We start from the raw sequence: 21,493 nt of genomic DNA on the forward strand, positions 1-21,493 counted from the left end.
TTGGAGCAGGTTTAGATACAGTCTAAAGTATAGATCTCAAAGTCTGTGCACAGAATTTAGCAAGGGCCTCGCACCTTCTGATGCATCAGGTAGGTGCACAATAGCATAGCCTAACCCTCTGTACTTTGGTCTATATTGATGCGGGACATAGACAGCCAGCTGATGACCAATCCATTAGTGCAATGGATGGCTGGAAGCATTTGTCTTTGCCTTTGCAATACCACAGAAGCAATGCATGGTCAATGTACAGCAATGACACACCTGTGTGAACAGCCAGGAGACCCCCCCCCCCCCCCCATGTTATGTTACATAGTTACATAGTTAGTACGGTCGAAAAAAGACATATGTCCATCAAGTTCAACCAGGGAATTAAGGGGTAGGGGTGTGGCGCGATATTGGGGAAGGGATGAGATTTTATATTTCTTCATAAGCATTAATCTTATTTTGTCAATTAGGAACATTCAGCACCCACCCGCTATCAAGGCAGCTGCCTATCATGTCATGCCCTACCTGCACAGGTGTGCTGGCTACTCAAATGATCCAATTAAGGAGGCCATTTAGTCAGCAGCAGCAGAAGTCCTGTGCCTGGACGCTCCAACAGCGGCCAGACACAAGCAGAAGCAGAAGCAGCAGAAGCAGCAGCAGCACCACCTTTTGTTTTTTGGCTGCAGCAGCAGCAAGGCCCACAGGGCTGGCTAGCTGGCTAGCCAGCAAGCAGGTAGCAATGAAAGTAGGAATCTTTCTTTTTAACCCTGTAAGGGGGTGGTGCACTGTACCCGAAGATACTGCCATATCGGGTCAATGCATAGGGCGACGGAAGCAAGCTTCGAAATCGGCCCCCGTTCTCAAAAATCCATTTAATATATGGTCCCCAGATAGGGGACGTATCAGATATTAAACTGATAAGAACAGATACTACACTTGATCTTAGCCAAAAGGCCGAGAAGCAATAACCGTGAAAGGGGCGGGCCCAAGAAGGTGCCCTTCATGGGCACTATCACTGCTTGCTGTCAGGGAGGCTGCCAGACAATTTTCCATGCACACTCTGGGCTGGGGGGCAGTCAACCACCAGTACACACAGCAGAACCTAAACCCATACCATTATTGCTAAGCAGCAAGACAGGGGCCCATTGCACTCCCACGGGGCCTTTTTAAATGCAATCCATAACCCGGATTTGCCAGGAACCCTTCTTACTCCTCCTACTTGCATGTGACACTGGGCTTAGGATCTGCATAGGAAACACACACACAAGCACACACCTACCTTTGTTGCCTGCAGATGCCTCCTTGGCTGTCCCCAAACGGTATCAAACCAACACCCACGGGAAGCTGTAAGCATAGAGGACATGCCTGCACCCCATTGGACTTACCTGTGTGGGTTAAACCCGGGTTATTTGACAACCTATGGCGGTGATGGTTCTGCTCAGGCAGAGCAGTGCTGATGCTCCTCATAAAGCTGTCGCTGCTGTGAAGGTTCTAGGTGACATCACAAATCCCTATGGTTACATACACAACAAAGCTGGGTTGTTGTTGTTTACACTCTGCAAGGCCTGTGGAAGTGAGTGACATCATAGCACTGTAGTTCTGAGGGTTCTAGATGGATGCAACAATCTCCTGTTGCTTCTATGAAGGCCATAATAGACGACATCACCAAACAGCTCCATAGTCACATACACAGCAAAGGAGAGATGTTGTTTACACCTAGTGATGTCAGTGGTATTGAGTGACATCACAGCACAGTGCTAAGGCTCCTGGGCCTGGACACAGCAGCGGCTGCAATATCTCAACGGAGAATACGTTTATATATATGTGTGTGTGTGCGCGTATATATACATATATATATATATATATATATATATATATTTCTCCGCCGAAATCACTTTTAAACCCATTTCCACCTTTTTTTCCCTTCTCTTCCTCTTACTTTTTTTTCACGTTTTTTTACGTTTTTCTCCTTTTCGCCTCTTTTCTGGGCGTATTATTCTTCTTTTTCTTCTTTTTTTTCGTCTAATGCATACCCCATCAGTGCAGCAATGCTTATTCAATACCGCCAGCAGATAGAGACACTGGGGGATAATTTTCTAAGGATTTATACTGATTTTTCCTGTCTGAATTTGTCGCACAGAAAGTTGCAGGCCAAATATGTGTGACATTTCTGCGACTTTAGCTTCTAGAGCATTTTTACAACATTATACATAGGTGCTGAATACATAAAAAGCGACTGTTCAGCGACAGACAAGTCGCATCGGCTGAAAGTAGGCCAGAATGTCAGTCCATGTTGGAGCAGGTTTAGATACAGTCTAAAGTATAGATCTCAAAGTCTGTGCACAGAATTTAGCAAGGGCCTCGCACCTTCTGATGCATCAGGTAGGTGCACAATAGCATAGCCTAACCCTCTGTACTTTGGTCTATATTGATGCGGGACATAGACAGCCAGCTGATGACCAATCCATTAGTGCAATGGATGGCTGGAAGCATTTGTCTTTGCCTTTGCAATACCACAGAAGCAATGCATGGTCAATGTACAGCAATGACACACCTGTGTGAACAGCCAGGAGACCCCCCCCCCCCCCCATGTTATGTTACATAGTTACATAGTTAGTACGGTCGAAAAAAGACATATGTCCATCAAGTTCAACCAGGGAATTAAGGGGTAGGGGTGTGGCGCGATATTGGGGAAGGGATGAGATTTTATATTTCTTCATAAGCATTAATCTTATTTTGTCAATTAGGAACATTCAGCACCCACCCGCTATCAAGGCAGCTGCCTATCATGTCATGCCCTACCTGCACAGGTGTGCTGGCTACTCAAATGATCCAATTAAGGAGGCCATTTAGTCAGCAGCAGCAGAAGTCCTGTGCCTGGACGCTCCAACAGCGGCCAGACACAAGCAGAAGCAGAAGCAGCAGAAGCAGCAGCAGCACCACCTTTTGTTTTTTGGCTGCAGCAGCAGCAAGGCCCACAGGGCTGGCTAGCTGGCTAGCCAGCAAGCAGGTAGCAATGAAAGTAGGAATCTTTCTTTTTAACCCTGTAAGGGGGTGGTGCACTGTACCCGAAGATACTGCCATATCGGGTCAATGCATAGGGCGACGGAAGCAAGCTTCGAAATCGGCCCCCGTTCTCAAAAATCCATTTAATATATGGTCCCCAGATAGGGGACGTATCAGATATTAAACTGATAAGAACAGATACTACACTTGATCTTAGCCAAAAGGCCGAGAAGCGATAACCGTGAAAGGGGCGGGCCCAACAAGGTGCCCTTCATGGGCACTATCACTGCTTGCTGTCAGGGAGGCTGCCAGACAATTTTCCATGCACACTCTGGGCTGGGGGGCAGTCAACCACCAGTACACACAGCAGAACCTAAACCCATACCATTATTGCTAAGCAGCAAGACAGGGGCCCATTGCACTCCCACGGGGCCTTTTTAAATGCAATCCATAACCCGGATTTGCCAGGAACCCTTCTTACTCCTCCTACTTGCATGTGACACTGGGCTTAGGATCTGCATAGGAAACACACACACAAGCACACACCTACCTTTGTTGCCTGCAGATGCCTCCTTGGCTGTCCCCAAACGGTATCAAACCAACACCCACGGGAAGCTGTAAGCATAGAGGACATGCCTGCACCCCATTGGACTTACCTGTGTGGGTTAAACCCGGGTTATTTGACAACCTATGGCGGTGATGGTTCTGCTCAGGCAGAGCAGTGCTGATGCTCCTCATAAAGCTGTCGCTGCTGTGAAGGTTCTAGGTGACATCACAAATCCCTATGGTTACATACACAACAAAGCTGGGTTGTTGTTGTTTACACTCTGCAAGGCCTGTGGAAGTGAGTGACATCATAGCACTGTAGTTCTGAGGGTTCTAGATGGATGCAACAATCTCCTGTTGCTTCTATGAAGGCCATAATAGACGACATCACCAAACAGCTCCATAGTCACATACACAGCAAAGGAGAGATGTTGTTTACACCTAGTGATGTCAGTGGTATTGAGTGACATCACAGCACAGTGCTAAGGCTCCTGGGCCTGGACACAGCAGCGGCTGCAATATCTCAACGGAGAATACGTTTATATATATGTGTGTGTGTGCGCGTATATATATATATATATATATATATATATATATATATATATATATATTTCTCCGCCGAAATCACTTTTAAACCCATTTCCACCTTTTTTTCCCTTCTCTTCCTCTTACTTTTTTTTCACGTTTTTCTCCTTTTCGCCTCTTTTCTGGGCGTATTATTCTTCTTTTTCTTCTTTTTTTTCGTCTAATGCATACCCCATCAGTGCAGCAATGCTTATTCAATACCGCCAGCAGATGGAGACACTGGGGGATAATTTTCTAAGGATTTATACTGATTTTTCCTGTCTGAATTTGTCGCACAGAAAGTTGCAGGCCAAATATGTGTGACATTTCTGCGACTTTAGCTTCTAGAGCATTTTTACAACATTATACATAGGTGCTGAATACATAAAAAGCGACTGTTCAGCGACAGACAAGTCGCATCGGCTGAAAGTAGGCCAGAATGTCAGTCCATGTTGGAGCAGGTTTAGATACAGTCTAAAGTATAGATCTCAAAGTCTGTGCACAGAATTTAGCAAGGGCCTCGCACCTTCTGATGCATCAGGTAGGTGCACAATAGCATAGCCTAACCCTCTGTACTTTGGTCTATATTGATGCGGGACATAGACAGCCAGCTGATGACCAATCCATTAGTGCAATGGATGGCTGGAAGCATTTGTCTTTGCCTTTGCAATACCACAGAAGCAATGCATGGTCAATGTACAGCAATGACACACCTGTGTGAACAGCCAGGAGACCCCCCCCCCCCATGTTATGTTACATAGTTACATAGTTAGTACGGTCGAAAAAAGACATATGTCCATCAAGTTCAACCAGGGAATTAAGGGGTAGGGGTGTGGCGCGATATTGGGGAAGGGATGAGATTTTATATTTCTTCATAAGCATTAATCTTATTTTGTCAATTAGGAAAATTCAGCACCCACCCGCTATCAAGGCAGCTGCCTATCATGTCATGCCCTACCTGCACAGGTGTGCTGGCTACTCAAATGATCCAATTAAGGAGGCCATTTAGTCAGCAGCAGCAGAAGTCCTGTGCCTGGACGCTCCAACAGCGGCCAGACACAAGCAGAAGCAGAAGCAGCAGAAGCAGCAGCAGCACCACCTTTTGTTTTTTGGCTGCAGCAGCAGCAAGGCCCACAGGGCTGGCTAGCTGGCTAGCCAGCAAGCAGGTAGCAATGAAAGTAGGAATCTTTCTTTTTAACCCTGTAAGGGGGTGGTGCACTGTACCCGAAGATACTGCCATATCGGGTCAATGCATAGGGCGACGGAAGCAAGCTTCGAAATCGGCCCCCGTTCTCAAAAATCCATTTAATATATGGTCCCCAGATAGGGGACGTATCAGATATTAAACTGATAAGAACAGATACTACACTTGATCTTAGCCAAAAGGCCGAGAAGCGATAACCGTGAAAGGGGCGGGCCCAACAAGGTGCCCTTCATGGGCACTATCACTGCTTGCTGTCAGGGAGGCTGCCAGACAATTTTCCATGCACACTCTGGGCTGGGGGGCAGTCAACCACCAGTACACACAGCAGAACCTAAACCCATACCATTATTGCTAAGCAGCAAGACAGGGGCCCATTGCACTCCCACGGGGCCTTTTTAAATGCAATCCATAACCCGGATTTGCCAGGAACCCTTCTTACTCCTCCTACTTGCATGTGACACTGGGCTTAGGATCTGCATAGGAAACACACACACAAGCACACACCTACCTTTGTTGCCTGCAGATGCCTCCTTGGCTGTCCCCAAACGGTATCAAACCAACACCCACGGGAAGCTGTAAGCATAGAGGACATGCCTGCACCCCATTGGACTTACCTGTGTGGGTTAAACCCGGGTTATTTGACAACCTATGGCGGTGATGGTTCTGCTCAGGCAGAGCAGTGCTGATGCTCCTCATAAAGCTGTCGCTGCTGTGAAGGTTCTAGGTGACATCACAAATCCCTATGGTTACATACACAACAAAGCTGGGTTGTTGTTGTTTACACTCTGCAAGGCCTGTGGAAGTGAGTGACATCATAGCACTGTAGTTCTGAGGGTTCTAGATGGATGCAACAATCTCCTGTTGCTTCTATGAAGGCCATAATAGACGACATCACCAAACAGCTCCATAGTCACATACACAGCAAAGGAGAGATGTTGTTTACACCTAGTGATGTCAGTGGTATTGAGTGACATCACAGCACAGTGCTAAGGCTCCTGGGCCTGGACACAGCAGCGGCTGCAATATCTCAACGGAGAATACGTTTATATATATGTGTGTGTGTGTGCGCGTATATATATATATATATATATATATATATATATATATATATATATATTTCTCTGCCGAAATCACTTTTAAACCCATTTCCACCTTTTTTTCCCTTCTCTTCCTCTTACTTTTTTTTCACGTTTTTTTACGTTTTTCTCCTTTTCGCCTCTCTTCTGGGCGTATTTTTCTTCTTTTTCTTCTTTTTTTTCGTCTAATGCATACCCCATCAGTGCAGCAATGCTTATTCAATACCGCCAGCAGATGGAGACACTGGGGGATAATTTTCTAAGGATTTATACTGATTTTTCCTGTCTGAATTTGTCGCACAGAAAGTTGCAGGCCAAATATGTGTGACATTTCTGCGACTTTAGCTTCTAGAGCATTTTTACAACATTATACATAGGTGCTGAATACATAAAAAGCGACTGTTCAGCGACAGACAAGTCGCATCGGCTGAAAGTAGGCCAGAATGTCAGTCCATGTTGGAGCAGGTTTAGATACAGTCTAAAGTATAGATCTCAAAGTCTGTGCACAGAATTTAGCAAGGGCCTCGCACCTTCTGATGCATCAGGTAGGTGCACAATAGCATAGCCTAACCCTCTGTACTTTGGTCTATATTGATGCGGGACATAGACAGCCAGCTGATGACCAATCCATTAGTGCAATGGATGGCTGGAAGCATTTGTCTTTGCCTTTGCAATACCACAGAAGCAATGCATGGTCAATGTACAGCAATGACACACCTGTGTGAACAGCCAGGAGACCCCCCCCCCCCATGTTATGTTACATAGTTACATAGTTAGTACGGTCGAAAAAAGACATATGTCCATCAAGTTCAACCAGGGAATTAAGGGGTAGGGGTGTGGCGCGGTATTGGGGAAGGGATGAGATTTTATATTTCTTCATAAGCATTAATCTTATTTTGTCAATTAGGAACATTCAGCACCCACCCGCTATCAAGGCAGCTGCCTATCATGTCATGCCCTACCTGCACAGGTGTGCTGGCTACTCAAATGATCCAATTAAGGAGGCCATTTAGTCAGCAGCAGCAGAAGTCCTGTGCCTGGACGCTCCAACAGCGGCCAGACACAAGCAGAAGCAGAAGCAGCAGCAGCACCACCTTTTGTTTTTTGGCTGCAGCAGCAGCAAGGCCCACAGGGCTGGCTAGCTGGCTAGCCAGCAAGCAGGTAGCAATGAAAGTAGGAATCTTTCTTTTTAACCCTGTAAGGGGGTGGTGCACTGTACCCGAAGATACTGCCATATCGGGTCAATGCATAGGGCGACGGAAGCAAGCTTCGAAATCGGCCCCCGTTCTCAAAAATCCATTTAATATATGGTCCCCAGATAGGGGACGTATCAGATATTAAACTGATAAGAACAGATAAGGTTTCAACAAAATTTTATTGAATAAATAAGAAACCATACAAAATTTAAAACGCAAAATAATAAAAGGTTCACAAAAGTTTTAAAATACAAATAATAAAACCAGTAATAAAAGGAGAAAAAATAAAAATGGCAGGATAAAACATTATACAAATGTCATAAAAACTGATTATACTGTTATTTCGTTCCATAGAGGCAGACACCACATGGATGCTGCCTCGCTGGCCCCCAACTGTTTCTTGTCTCTTAGGTAATAGATGTACATCTCACTCAGGGCCAGCTTTATACAGTTTTTAACATCAATAAAATCATGTTTAAAAAGTAAGATGTTCCTAACTTTCCAGATGGCATTTTTAAAACAATTAATAATCATCCAGCAGATCATCTGCTGTTTAAAATTGGGGCAGTTAAAAAGACCGTAAAAGACACATTCGTGATTAAAATCTTTTAGGCCGCAGGCCCACTTCAAAAGTGGGCCTACCTTCCTCCAAAGCTCCCGTGCAAAAGGGCAGTTCCAAAATATGTGCAGCACCGTTTCGTCCACTCCGCAGCCATCTCTCGGGCACTTGGCTCTCGCCACCAGTCCTCGCCTGTGCTGGAACTCACGAGTAGGGAGGCACTGGTGGACGATTGCCCAGGCAAGATCCCTGTGTACATTCGCCAGAAACTTCCCGTACACGTTCCGCCATACCTTTTTGGATCTTGCCTGTGTGAAATTGGACACTGCCAGGGTAACCTCACTCCGCCTGAGGACCTTTGATACCTTTCTCTGGTCCCCCAGTATGTCAGGCTCCAAATCTTGGAGACCTAGGAGCCTGACTGTCTTTTCCAACACCACATAATGTTTTGGGGGACACAGAAGCACCGGAGCGTTCAGAGGGATGCGCAACCATCTTTTAAAAACCATGCCCGCAGCGTACCTTAAAAAGCAGCTAAAAATGCTATTGGATTTAATAATCTTAAAACAGAAACAGAAATACTTTATGTAAAAGAAAGTAAAAAGGTTAGGAACATCTTTCCCGCCATTATCTCTACTTTTGTACATAAAATCACGCTTTAATTTCTCCATTTTTGAACCCCATAAAAAAGTAAAAACAATTCTAGTTACTTTTTTAATGTATAAAATAGATGGAGGAAATACCATGGCAATGTATAGCATAATAGGGAGTAAAACCATCTTTATTATTAAAATCTTCCCCTCCATGGTAAGGTTTCTAAGATTCCACATTAAAATCTTCTTCTCCATCTTAGCTATAGCTGAATCCCAGTTAGGGCTCCCATCATTGACCTGGTTAAAAACAATACCTAAAACTTTAATTTGATCCTGTTGCATTGTGACTCCTGGGGTGATGGATGAATCCCAGGAGCCAATATAAAAACAGTCACATTTATCTGTGTTTAGCTTAAAACCAGAGACCTCGCAGAAATAGCTGGTGTTCCTCAATGCCCCCCTCATGGATGGAGAGTCCGGGCACAGTATGGTGACATCATCCATGTACCCCAACACCTTTAGATGGGTCCCTCCTCCACCAGGTATCGGTACGCCTCTTACTACCCGGTCTTTTCTGAGGAGGGCCATCAGTGGTTCGATTGCGCAAATAAAAAGGAGTGGGGACAGGGGGCAGCCCTGTTTGACACCTGATAAAAGAGGAACACCGCTGGTTAAAAAGCCATTAACAGAGACTTGACTAAAACAGGATCGGTATAAAAGCATGATTCGGCTTAAAATCGTTTCAGGCACTGCCATCTTTTTAAGAACTAAAAACAGGTATTCATGGGAGACCCTATCAAAGGCTTTTTCAAAGTCTAAGGATAAAATTGCTACAGTTTGATTTCTATCCTTAAAATACCATAAAACATCTCTTAAAATATTTAGGGATTCAGCTATAGACCTTCCAGGTACCCCACAAACCTGATTTGGGTGAACTAATTTATGAATAAAAGGTTTAAAACGGACAGCTAATAACTTGGCTAAAACTTTATAATCGACATTTAAAAGTGTGATGGGGCGCCAATTTTTTAGCATATCCTTTTCACCTTTTTTAAAAAGTAATGATACAATCCCCCTCCTCCAGGAAGGGGGAAGTTCATTAACAATAAAAGTTTCTTTATACAATAAAACCATATCATCCTTTAAAATATCCCAAAAAGCTAAATAAAATTCGATGGGTAAACCATCTTCCCCAGGGGCCTTCCCACTAGAAAAACTTTTAAAAACAAATAAAAGTTCATCTAAGTTAAGATCACGGGATAAAACCTCCTGGTCTAAAACATCTAGCTTAAAATCAAGGGAATTAAGAACATGTTCTAAAAAGGATGGATTAAGATCTTTCTTATTAAAAAGAAGCTGGTAGAAGTTAAAAACTGCATCTAACATGCCTTTTGGAGTGGATTCACCCTCAAGGTTCTGGATGATATCCCTCCTATTCATCACTTTTTTAAAAAAGAAACGGGAACATTTCTCGCCCTCCTCCAGGTGCTGCACATGTGAGTTAAAAATGATTTGTTTCCCTTTCTTTTCTATGGCATGTTTTATTTCAGTTTTAAGGTTTAAAATATCATTTTCTACATCCATACCAGCTTCTTTCAATTTAAAAAGTACATTTAAACGCATGTTAAGAACATAAAACCACTGTTTTTCCATTTTTGCCTTCTTCTTACCTGCTTTGATAAAAAAAAATCTGATTTTAGATTTGGTGCCCTCCCACCAGTGCAGCATAGGCTCGTGGGGTTTTCTTTGTGATTGCCAGCACTGGTAGGTCCGCACAAACTCCTCTTTTATCTCAGGGTCCTCTAGGAGTGTGGTGTTTAATCTCCAGAGGCCCCTTTTTGCTTTTTGCTCCCCCTCTAGCTCCAGGCCCACCAAGAGGAGCTTATGATCAGAGAAGATATTCTGCTCGAGCGTGCATTTCAGGGGTTTAAAAGCTCTAGAGGAAAAAATAAAATCGATTCTGGAGCTCACTCTTCCATTGGACCATGTGGCGCCCAGGTCCTCCGGCAAGAGATCCTTCCAGCAATCTTTCAAATTAAAATCATCAATAACATTTTTAAGCAGGTAAGAAGTGCGGTCTTTACGATTAATATCCCCACCCTGCCGGTGTTCCCCATCACGTATGCAGTTAAAATCACCTCCCACCAGCAGGGGGGAAGACCCAACACAAAACAGTGGTAAAATTTCAAATAGTTCTGCCCGCTCCTGTTTATCAGGAGGGGCATACACATTTAAAACACGAATTAAAAGTCCATTAAAATATAGATGAATTAAAAGAGCTCTGCCAGGCACAATCTCAGTTACTGTATGAATAGAAAAGGACTGGCCTCGGCAGAGCAGCCCAACACCCACAGAACGACAGTCATTTGCACCGGACCATATGGATGGGCCCAGCTTCCAGTCTTCTTTTAAGTCTTTATAGTCCATTTTACTAGGGATTCCACATTCTTGTAGCAGGCAAAGGTCAAAGTCACATGTCTCTAGATAAGAAAATAAAGCAGCCCTGCGATCAGGGCTCTTTAAGGACCTCACATTGAGTGAGGCAATTTTTACAGGGATAGGCATAGTTTATGGAGAGTCCGTGCTTGGAGAATCAAAGTCAATAATAAGCTGCGTACCGTCATCCCCCGCCTGCGGGGTCATCAGCTCCTTGATGTTCTGAGGGTCGGAGCTTGAGATCGATGATGCCCCGACCCTGAGCTCGCTCTCGTCCGAACTACGGCACGCCGCTTTCCTTTGAATGTCTTCCTCTTCTTCTTCTCTTTGTCTTTTAAATGTCACACTGCTGTCCATATCCTCTGTGTTGCTCTCACTCGATGTAATCTCTGGCCCCCGGCTGATGGATCTGCGTCTTCTTTCATCATTTGACGACTGGAACTGCTGCACAGGGGCCTGTGAGGCCTCTTTTCCGGAACCTTTGCCGCTACCTTGGGAAGTTTTCATCGCTTGTTCCCCAGCAAGCGTTGCTGAGGACTGTTGCTCCAACTTCCCCATCGATCGACGATGGCCAGTTTTACCCACCGGGTCCACTGCTGGCGGGGCAGCAAACCCTGGTTTGGCGCCACTTGTCTTCTTGGCCCTGTCCTGTATAGGCGGAGTAACAGGACCGGGCTCAGACCTGGCCACCTGGCTCCCCTTCCGGCGGGCTTTCACCGGGGCCTCTTCGTCCGGAGCAGGGCGACCCTGGGCCAAGCCAGTACCTGGCTTATGCTGTAATTTTGGGTCCACCTTTGCCCCCACCGAGGCCCGTCGGCTGCCACCCGCCACAGGTGAGCCCCCTTCAGAAGTTTCGGCGGGCTCTTGAGCCAGGTAGGAAGTCGATCGACGTCTTTCAATTTCCCGGGCAGTAAACTCGATCACCCGCCCAGGCTTCGTGGAATCCCCATGGCCTCCCCCTAGCACTACCACCGGTGGGCCCCCCGATGGAGCACCAGAGGTCTTGGGCCTGGACCCATCAGTACCTGCCATCTGGGGTTTGGGCATCTTAAAAAAGGACGTCTTTTGTCCTGTCCCCTCTTTGGGTGGGCCCAGCCTTGACCCACCCATCGTAGTTTTTGCTTTATGGGGACAGGAATTAAAATCGTGATTTTCCTCTCCGCAGAGGTTGCACCTTATCGTATGGCTACATCTTGAGGCTATGTGACCTTCTTGGCCACACCTATTGCAGCGAATCACACGCTCCGTGCCGCAGGTCTCCTGGGTGTGGCCAAACCTCAAGCAATTTCGGCAATACATAGGCATTTGAGGATAGAACAGGAAGCCCCGAACTCTCCCGATGGCAAAATTTGGGGGCGGATGGCAAAGACCCCCAATACCACCGGGATCCTTACGGAGCTTGACCCAGAACTTCCTCTTGCCGTTCCAGAACCGCACGGAGTTCAAGATTTTGTTTGCGAATCGCACCTCTTCGCAGTATCGCCGAAGAAAAGTGGCTATATCCTCCGTGGTCACATGAGGGCTGTGCATAGCCACCACCAACGGTATATGTTCCTCACCATAGAGGAACTGGAACGAAAGACCGTCGAGTCGATCGTCCCTCTGGTCCGCACCAGACAAGGTTGCATAGATGTTATCGCAACACGCCGTGGCCGTGAAGGTGACGGTATACAGGCCACGGCTTTCCTGGTCATTTAGACACAGGATGTCCTCCCTATTGAGGCGGAAGTAGTCAAGAAGAATCACCTCCGCAATGAAGCGGAGGTTCTTCAACTGACGATGGCTCTCCGACACCTCTATGCGGATGGTATTTCGCATCGACATTTCCCCAGAGGGGAAAGCCCAGGAGAACGGCATCTTCCACACCCAGGGACTAAGCCCCTTCCCCAATAGCAGCAGGGGCTCGGAATCCCGCTATAAAAGCGGAACCCTTACCCAAGGCAGAGGTCGGGGGTACCCTAGGTGCTTCCGAAGCTACAGGTAACGCTCAACGTACCGAAAATGCCTTCTGAGACACAAGGTCCCAGAGACAGGGGGATCGCAACCCGTTGTCTGTGGACTAAGCCCGCTCCCCAATAGCAGCAAGGGGGTGAAGTCCCTCCGTAAGGAGAGACAATCCCCCAAGGCCGAGAAGCGGGGTACCACAGACACCTTCCGACCAGACCAAATGCAGATACTACACTTGATCTTAGCCAAAAGGCCGAGAAGCGATAACCGTGAAAGGGGCGGGCCCAACAAGGTGCCCTTCATGGGCACTATCACTGCTTGCTGTCAGGGAGGCTGCCAGACAATTTTCCATGCACACTCTGGGCTGGGGGGCAGTCAACCACCAGTACACACAGCAGAACCTAAACCCATACCATTATTGCTAAGCAGCAAGACAGGGGCCCATTGCACTCCCACGGGGCCTTTTTAAATGCAATCCATAACCCGGATTTGCCAGGAACCCTTCTTACTCCTCCTACTTGCATGTGACACTGGGCTTAGGATCTGCATAGGAAACACACACACAAGCACACACCTACCTTTGTTGCCTGCAGATGCCTCCTTGGCTGTCCCCAAACGGTATCAAACCAACACCCACGGGAAGCTGTAAGCATAGAGGACATGCCTGCACCCCATTGGACTTACCTGTGTGGGTTAAACCCGGGTTATTTGACAACCTATGGCGGTGATGGTTCTGCTCAGGCAGAGCAGTGCTGATGCTCCTCATAAAGCTGTCGCTGCTGTGAAGGTTCTAGGTGACATCACAAATCCCTATGGTTACATACACAACAAAGCTGGGTTGTTGTTGTTTACACTCTGCAAGGCCTGTGGAAGTGAGTGACATCATAGCACTGTAGTTCTGAGGGTTCTAGATGGATGCAACAATCTCCTGTTGCTTCTATGAAGGCCATAATAGACGACATCACCAAACAGCTCCATAGTCACATACACAGCAAAGGAGAGATGTTGTTTACACCTAGTGATGTCAGTGGTATTGAGTGACATCACAGCACAGTGCTAAGGCTCCTGGGCCTGGACACAGCAGCGGCTGCAATATCTCAACGGAGAATACGTTTATATATATGTGTGTGTGTGCGCGTATATATATATATATATATATATATATATATATATATATATATTTCTCCGCCGAAATCACTTTTAAACCCATTTCCACCTTTTTTTCCCTTCTCTTCCTCTTACTTTTTTTTCACGTTTTTTTACGTTTTTCTCCTTTTCGCCTCTTTTCTGGGCGTATTATTCTTCTTTTTCTTCTTTTTTTTCGTCTAATGCATACCCCATCAGTGCAGCAATGCTTATTCAATACCGCCAGCAGATGGAGACACTGGGGGATAATTTTCTAAGGATTTATACTGATTTTTCCTGTCTGAATTTGTCGCACAGAAAGTTGCAGGCCAAATATGTGTGACATTTCTGCGACTTTAGCTTCTAGAGCATTTTTACAACATTATACATAGGTGCTGAATACATAAAAAGCGACTGTTCAGCGACAGACAAGTCGCATCGGCTGAAAGTAGGCCAGAATGTCAGTCCATGTTGGAGCAGGTTTAGATACAGTCTAAAGTATAGATCTCAAAGTCTGTGCACAGAATTTAGCAAGGGCCTCGCACCTTCTGATGCATCAGGTAGGTGCACAATAGCATAGCCTAACCCTCTGTACTTTGGTCTATATTGATGCGGGACATAGACAGCCAGCTGATGACCAATCCATTAGTGCAATGGATGGCTGGAAGCATTTGTCTTTGCCTTTGCAATACCACAGAAGCAATGCATGGTCAATGTACAGCAATGACACACCTGTGTGAACAGCCAGGAGACCCCCCCCCCCCCCCCATGTTATGTTACATAGTTACATAGTTAGTACGGTCGAAAAAAGACATATGTCCATCAAGTTCAACCAGGGAATTAAGGGGTAGGGGTGTGGCGCGATATTGGGGAAGGGATGAGATTTTATATTTCTTCATAAGCATTAATCTTATTTTGTCAATTAGGAACATTCAGCACCCACCCGCTATCAAGGCAGCTGCCTATCATGTCATGCCCTACCTGCACAGGTGTGCTGGCTACTCAAATGATCCAATTAAGGAGGCCATTTAGTCAGCAGCAGCAGAAGTCCTGTGCCTGGACGCTCCAACAGCGGCCAGACACAAGCAGAAGCAGAAGCAGCAGAAGCAGCAGCAGCACCACCTTTTGTTTTTTGGCTGCAGCAGCAGCAAGGCCCACAGGGCTGGCTAGCTGGCTAGCCAGCAAGCAGGTAGCAATGAAAGTAGGAATCTTTCTTTTTAACCCTGTAAGGGGGTGGTGCACTGTACCCGAAGATACTGCCATATCGGGTCAATGCATAGGGCGACGGAAGCAAGCTTCGAAATCGGCCCCCGTTCTCAAAAATCCATTTAATATATGGTCCCCAGATAGGGGACGTATCAGATATTAAACTGATAAGAACAGATACTACACTTGATCTTAGCCAAAAGGCCGAGAAGCGATAACCGTGAAAGGGGCGGGCCCAACAAGGTGCCCTTCATGGGCACTATCACTGCTTGCTGTCAGGGAGGCTGCCAGACAATTTTCCATGCACACTCTGGGCTGGGGGGCAGTCAACCACCAGTACACACAGCAGAACCTAAACCCATACCATTATTGCTAAGCAGCAAGACAGGGGCCCATTGCACTCCCACGGGGCCTTTTTAAATGCAATCCATAACCCGGATTTGCCAGGAACCCTTCTTACTCCTCCTACTTGCATGTGACACTGGGCTTAGGATCTGCATAGGAAACACACACACAAGCACACACCTACCTTTGTTGCCTGCAGATGCCTCCTTGGCTGTCCCCAAACGGTATCAAACCAACACCCACGGGAAGCTGTAAGCATAGAGGACATGCCTGCACCCCATTGGACTTACCTGTGTGGGTTAAACCCGGGTTATTTGACAACCTATGGCGGTGATGGTTCTGCTCAGGCAGAGCAGTGCTGATGCTCCTCATAAAGCTGTCGCTGCTGTGAAGGTTCTAGGTGACATCACAAATCCCTATGGTTACATACACAACAAAGCTGGGTTGTTGTTGTTTACACTCTGCAAGGCCTGTGGAAGTGAGTGACATCATAGCACTGTAGTTCTGAGGGTTCTAGATGGATGCAACAATCTCCTGTTGCTTCTATGAAGGCCATAATAGACGACATCACCAAACAGCTCCATAGTCACATACACAGCAAAGGAGAGATGTTGTTTACACCTAGTGATGTCAGTGGTATTGAGTGACATCACAGCACAGTGCTAAGGCTCCTGGGCCTGGACACAGCAGCGGCTGCAATATCTCAACGGAGAATACGTTTATATATATGTGTGTGTGTGCGCGTATATATATATATATATATATATATATATATATATATATATTTCTCCGCCGAAATCACTTTTAAACCCATTTCCACCTTTTTTTCCCTTCTCTTCCTCTTACTTTTTTTTCACGTTTTTTTACGTTTTTCTCCTTTTCGCCTCTTTTCTGGGCGTATTATTCTTCTTTTTTTTCGTCTAATGCATACCCCATCAGTGCAGCAATGCTTATTCAATACCGCCAGCAGATGGAGACACTGGGGGATAATTTTCTAAGGATTTATACTGATTTTTCCTGTCTGAATTTGTCGCACAGAAAGTTGCAGGCCAAATATGTGTGACATTTCTGCGACTTTAGCTTCTAGAGCATTTTTACAACATTATACATAGGTGCTGAATACATAAAAAGCGACTGTTCAGCGACAGACAAGTCGCATCGGCTGAAAGTAGGCCAGAATGTCAGTCCATGTTGGAGCAGGTTTAGATACAGTCTAAAGTATAGATCTCAAAGTCTGAGCACAGAATTTAGCAAGGGCCTCGCACCTTCTGATGCATCAGGTAGGTGCACAATAGCATAGCCTAACCCTCTGTACTTTGGTCTATATTGATGCGGGACATAGACAGCCAGCTGATGACCAATCCATTAGTGCAATGGATGGCTGGAAGCATTTGTCTTTGCCTTTGCAATACCACAGAAGCAATGCATGGTCAATGTACAGCAATGACACACCTGTGTGAACAGCCAGGAGACCCCCCCCCCCATGTTATGTTACATAGTTACATAGTTAGTACGGTCGAAAAAAGACATATGTCCATCAAGTTCAGTCAGGGAATTAAGGGGTAGGGGTGTGGCGCGATATTGGGGAAGGGATGAGATTTTATATTTCTTCATAAGCATTAATCTTATTTTGTCAATTAGGAACATTCAGCACCCACCCGCTATCAAGGCAGCTGCCTATCATGTCATGCCCTACCTGCACAGGTGTGCTGGCTACTCAAATGATCCAATTAAGGAGGCCATTTAGTCAGCAGCAGCAGAAGTCCTGTGCCTGGACGCTCCAACAGCGGCCAGACACAAGCAGAAGCAGAAGCAGCAGAAGCAGCAGCAGCACCACCTTTTGTTTTTTGGCTGCAGCAGCAGCAAGGCCCACAGGGCTGGCTAGCTGGCTAGCCAGCAAGCAGGTAGCAATGAAAGTAGGAATCTTTCTTTTTAACCCTGTAAGGGGGTGGTGCACTGTACCCGAAGATACTGCCATATCGGGTCAATGCATAGGGCGACGGAAGCAAGCTTCGAAATCGGCCCCCGTTCTCAAAAATCCATTTAATATATGGTCCCCAGATAGGGGACGTATCAGATATTAAACTGATAAGAACAGATACTACACTTGATCTTAGCCAAAAGGCCGAGAAGCGATAACCGTGAAAGGGGCGGGCCCAACAAGGTGCCCTTCATGGGCACTATCACTGCTTGCTGTCAGGGAGGCTGCCAGACAATTTTCCATGCACACTCTGGGCTGGGGGGCAGTCAACCACCAGTACACACAGCAGAACCTAAACCCATACCATTATTGCTAAGCAGCAAGACAGGGGCCCATTGCACTCCCACGGGGCCTTTTTAAATGCAATCCATAACCCGGATTTGCCAGGAACCCTTCTTACTCCTCCTACTTGCATGTGACACTGGGCTTAGGATCTGCATAGGAAACACACACACAAGCACACACCTACCTTTGTTGCCTGCAGATGCCTCCTTGGCTGTCCCCAAACGGTATCAAACCAACACCCACGGGAAGCTGTAAGCATAGAGGACATGCCTGCACCCCATTGGACTTACCTGTGTGGGTTAAACCCGGGTTATTTGACAACCTATGGCGGTGATGGTTCTGCTCAGGCAGAGCAGTGCTGATGCTCCTCATAAAGCTGTCGCTGCTGTGAAGGTTCTAGGTGACATCACAAATCCCTATGGTTACATACACAACAAAGCTGGGTTGTTGTTGTTTACACTCTGCAAGGCCTGTGGAAGTGAGTGACATCATAGCACTGTAGTTCTGAGGGTTCTAGATGGATGCAACAATCTCCTGTTGCTTCTATGAAGGCCATAATAGACGACATCACCAAACAGCTCCATAGTCACATACACAGGAAAGGAGAGATGTTGTTTACACCTAGTGATGTCAGTGGTATTGAGTGACATCACAGCACAGTGCTAAGGCTCCTGGGCCTGGACACAGCAGCGGCTGCAATATCTCAACGGAGAATACGTTTATATATATGTGTGTGTGTGCGCGTATATATATATATATATATATATATATATATATATATTTCTCCGCCGAAATCACTTTTAAACCCATTTCCACCTTTTTTTCCCTTCTCTTCCTCTTACTTTTTTTTCACGTTTTTTTACGTTTTTCTCCTTTTCGCCTCTTTTCTTGGCGTATTATTCTTCTTTTTCTTCTTTTTTTTCGTCTAATGCATACCCCATCAGTGCAGCAATGCTTATTCAATACCGCCAGCAGATGGAGACACTGGGGGATAATTTTCTAAGGATTTATACTGATTTTTCCTGTCTGAATTTGTCGCACAGAAAGTTGCAGGCCAAATATGTGTGACATTTCTGCGACTTTAGCTTCTAGAGCATTTTTACAACATTATACATAGGTGCTGAATACATAAAAAGCGACTGTTCAGCGACAGACAAGTCGCATCGGCTGAAAGTAGGTGTTACGCCGAGCGCTCCGGGTCCCCGCTCCTCCCCGGAGCGCTCGCTTCACTCTCCCCGCGGCAGCGCTCCGGTCACGTCCTCTGACCCGGGGCGCTGCGATTCCGCTGCCAGCCGGGATGCGATTCGCGATGCGGGTAGCGCCCGCTCGCGATGCGCTCTCCGTCTGTTCTGTCCCGGCGCGCGCGGCCCCGCTCCCTAGGGCGCGCGCGCGCCGGGTCTCTGCGATTTAAAGGGCCACTGCGCCGCTGATTGGTGCAGTGGTCCCAATTAGTGTGTTCACCTGTGCACTTCCCTATATCACCTCACTTCCCCTGCACTCCCTTGCCGGATCTTGTTGCCTTAGTGCCAGTGAAAGCGTTCCTTGTGTGTTCCTTGCCTGTGTTTCCAGACCTTCTGCCGTTGCCCCTGACTACGATCCTTGCTGCCTGCCCCGACCTTCTGCTACGTCCGACCTTGCTTTTGCCTACTCCCTTGTACCGCGCCTATCCCGCTTTGCGGCGGGCTCTGGTGAAAACCAGTAGTGGCTTAGAACCGGTCCACTAGCACGGTCCACGCCAATCCCTCTCTGGCACAGAGGATCCACTACCTGCCAGCCGGCATCGTGACAGTAGATCCGGCACTGGATCCCGCTGAAGTTCCTCTGCCAGTTGTCGCTGACCTCACCACGGTGGTCGCCCAGCAGTCACAACAGATAGCGCAACAAGGCCAACAGCTGTCTCAACTGACCGTTATGCTACAACAGTTACTACCACAGCTTCAGCAGTCATCTCCTCCGCCAGCTCCTGCACCTCCTCCGCAGCGAGTGGCCGCTCCTGGGATACGCTTATCCTTGCCGGATAAATTTGATGGGGACTCTAAGTTTTGCCGTGGCTTTCTTTCCCAATGTTCCCTGCATCTGGAGATGATGTCGGACCTGTTTCCCACTGAAAGGTCTAAGGTGGCTTTCGTAGTCAGCCTTCTGTCCGGAAAAGCCCTGTCATGGGCCACACCGCTCTGGGACCGCAATGACCCCGTCACTGCCTCTGTACACTCCTTCTTCTCGGAAATCCGAAGTGTCTTTGAGGAACCTGCCCGAGCCTCTTCTGCTGAGACTGCCCTGTTGAACCTGGTCCAGGGTAATTCTTCCGTTGGCGAGTATGCCGTACAATTCCGTACTCTTGCTTCAGAATTGTCCTGGAATAATGAGGCCCTCTGCGCGACCTTCAAAAAAGGCCTATCCAGCAACATTAAAGATGTTCTGGCCGCACGAGAAATTCCTGCTAATCTACATGAACTTATTCACCTAGCCACTCGCATTGACATGCGTTTTTCCGAAAGGCGTCAGGAACTCCGCCAAGATATGGACTCTGTTCGCACGAGGCGTTTCTCCTCCTCGGCTCCTCTCTCCTCTGGTCCCCTGCAATCTGTTCCTGTGCCTCCCGCCGTGGAGGCTATGCAGGTCGACCGGTCTCGCCTGACACCTCAAGAGAGGACACGACGCCGTATGGAGAACCTCTGCCTGTACTGTGCTAGTACCGAACACTTCCTAAGAGATTGTCCTATCCGTCCTCCCCGCCTGGAAAGACGTACGCTGACTCCGCACAAAGGTGAGACAGTCCTTGATGTCTACTCCGCTTCTCCACGTCTTACTGTGCCTGTGCGGATGTCTGCCTCTGCCTTCTCCTTCTCTACAGTGGCCTTCTTGGACTCAGGATCTGCAGGAAATTTTATTTTGGCCTCTCTCGTCAACAGGTTCAACATCCCGGTGACCAGTCTCGCCAGACCCCTCTACATCAATTGTGTAAATAATGAAAGATTGGACTGTACCATACGTTTCCGCATGGAGCCCCTTCTTATGAGCATCGGATCTCATCATGAGAGGATTGAACTTTTGGTCCTCCCCAATTGCACCTCGGAAATTCTCCTTGGACTTCCCTGGCTTCAACTTCATTCCCCTACCCTGGATTGGTCCACTGGGGAGATCAAGAGTTGGGGGTCCTCTTGTTCCAAGAACTGTCTAAAACCGGTTCCCAGTAACCCTTGCCGTAACTCTGTGGTTCCTCCAGTAACCGGTCTCCCTAAGGCCTATATGGACTTCGCGGATGTTTTCTGCAAAAAACAAGCTGAGACTCTACCTCCTCACAGGCCTTATGATTGCCCTATCGACCTCCTCCCGGGCACTACTCCACCCCGGGGCAGAATTTATCCTCTCTCTGCCCCAGAGACTCTTGCCATGTCCGAATACGTCCAGGAGAATCTAAAAAAGGGCTTTATCCGTA

At 47.1% G+C, this 21,493-nt stretch overlaps 6 non-coding genes and 1 pseudogene across 6 annotated transcripts; all 7 read right to left on the reverse strand.

Annotated features, from left to right (window-relative positions):
- Nucleotides 1-760: 760 nt before the first annotated feature.
- On the reverse strand, nt 761-951 carry LOC130306452 (U2 spliceosomal RNA). The gene has a single exon (XR_008855803.1). It is a non-coding gene; the product is annotated as a U2 spliceosomal RNA (small nuclear RNA).
- Nucleotides 952-3,037: 2,086 nt separating this feature from the next.
- On the reverse strand, nt 3,038-3,228 carry LOC130306443 (U2 spliceosomal RNA). The gene has a single exon (XR_008855795.1). It is a non-coding gene; the product is annotated as a U2 spliceosomal RNA (small nuclear RNA).
- A 2,081-nt stretch (nt 3,229-5,309) lies between these two features.
- LOC130306455 (U2 spliceosomal RNA) lies at nt 5,310-5,500 on the reverse strand. Its single transcript, XR_008855806.1, has one exon. It is a non-coding gene; the product is annotated as a U2 spliceosomal RNA (small nuclear RNA).
- A 2,084-nt stretch (nt 5,501-7,584) lies between these two features.
- LOC130306460 (U2 spliceosomal RNA) lies at nt 7,585-7,770 on the reverse strand. The gene has a single exon (XR_008855811.1). It is a non-coding gene; the product is annotated as a U2 spliceosomal RNA (small nuclear RNA).
- A 5,389-nt stretch (nt 7,771-13,159) lies between these two features.
- Nucleotides 13,160-13,377, reverse strand: LOC130306463 (U2 spliceosomal RNA; annotated as a pseudogene).
- A 2,091-nt stretch (nt 13,378-15,468) lies between these two features.
- Nucleotides 15,469-15,659, reverse strand: LOC130306464 (U2 spliceosomal RNA). The gene has a single exon (XR_008855813.1). It is a non-coding gene; the product is annotated as a U2 spliceosomal RNA (small nuclear RNA).
- A 2,075-nt stretch (nt 15,660-17,734) lies between these two features.
- On the reverse strand, nt 17,735-17,925 carry LOC130306465 (U2 spliceosomal RNA). Its single transcript, XR_008855814.1, has one exon. It is a non-coding gene; the product is annotated as a U2 spliceosomal RNA (small nuclear RNA).
- Between the last annotated feature and the right edge of the window lie 3,568 nt (nt 17,926-21,493).

This window comes from Hyla sarda, unplaced genomic scaffold (genome assembly GCF_029499605.1).
Source record: "Hyla sarda isolate aHylSar1 unplaced genomic scaffold, aHylSar1.hap1 scaffold_1373, whole genome shotgun sequence".
In the NCBI taxonomy this organism is placed as follows: domain Eukaryota; kingdom Metazoa; phylum Chordata; class Amphibia; order Anura; family Hylidae; genus Hyla; species Hyla sarda.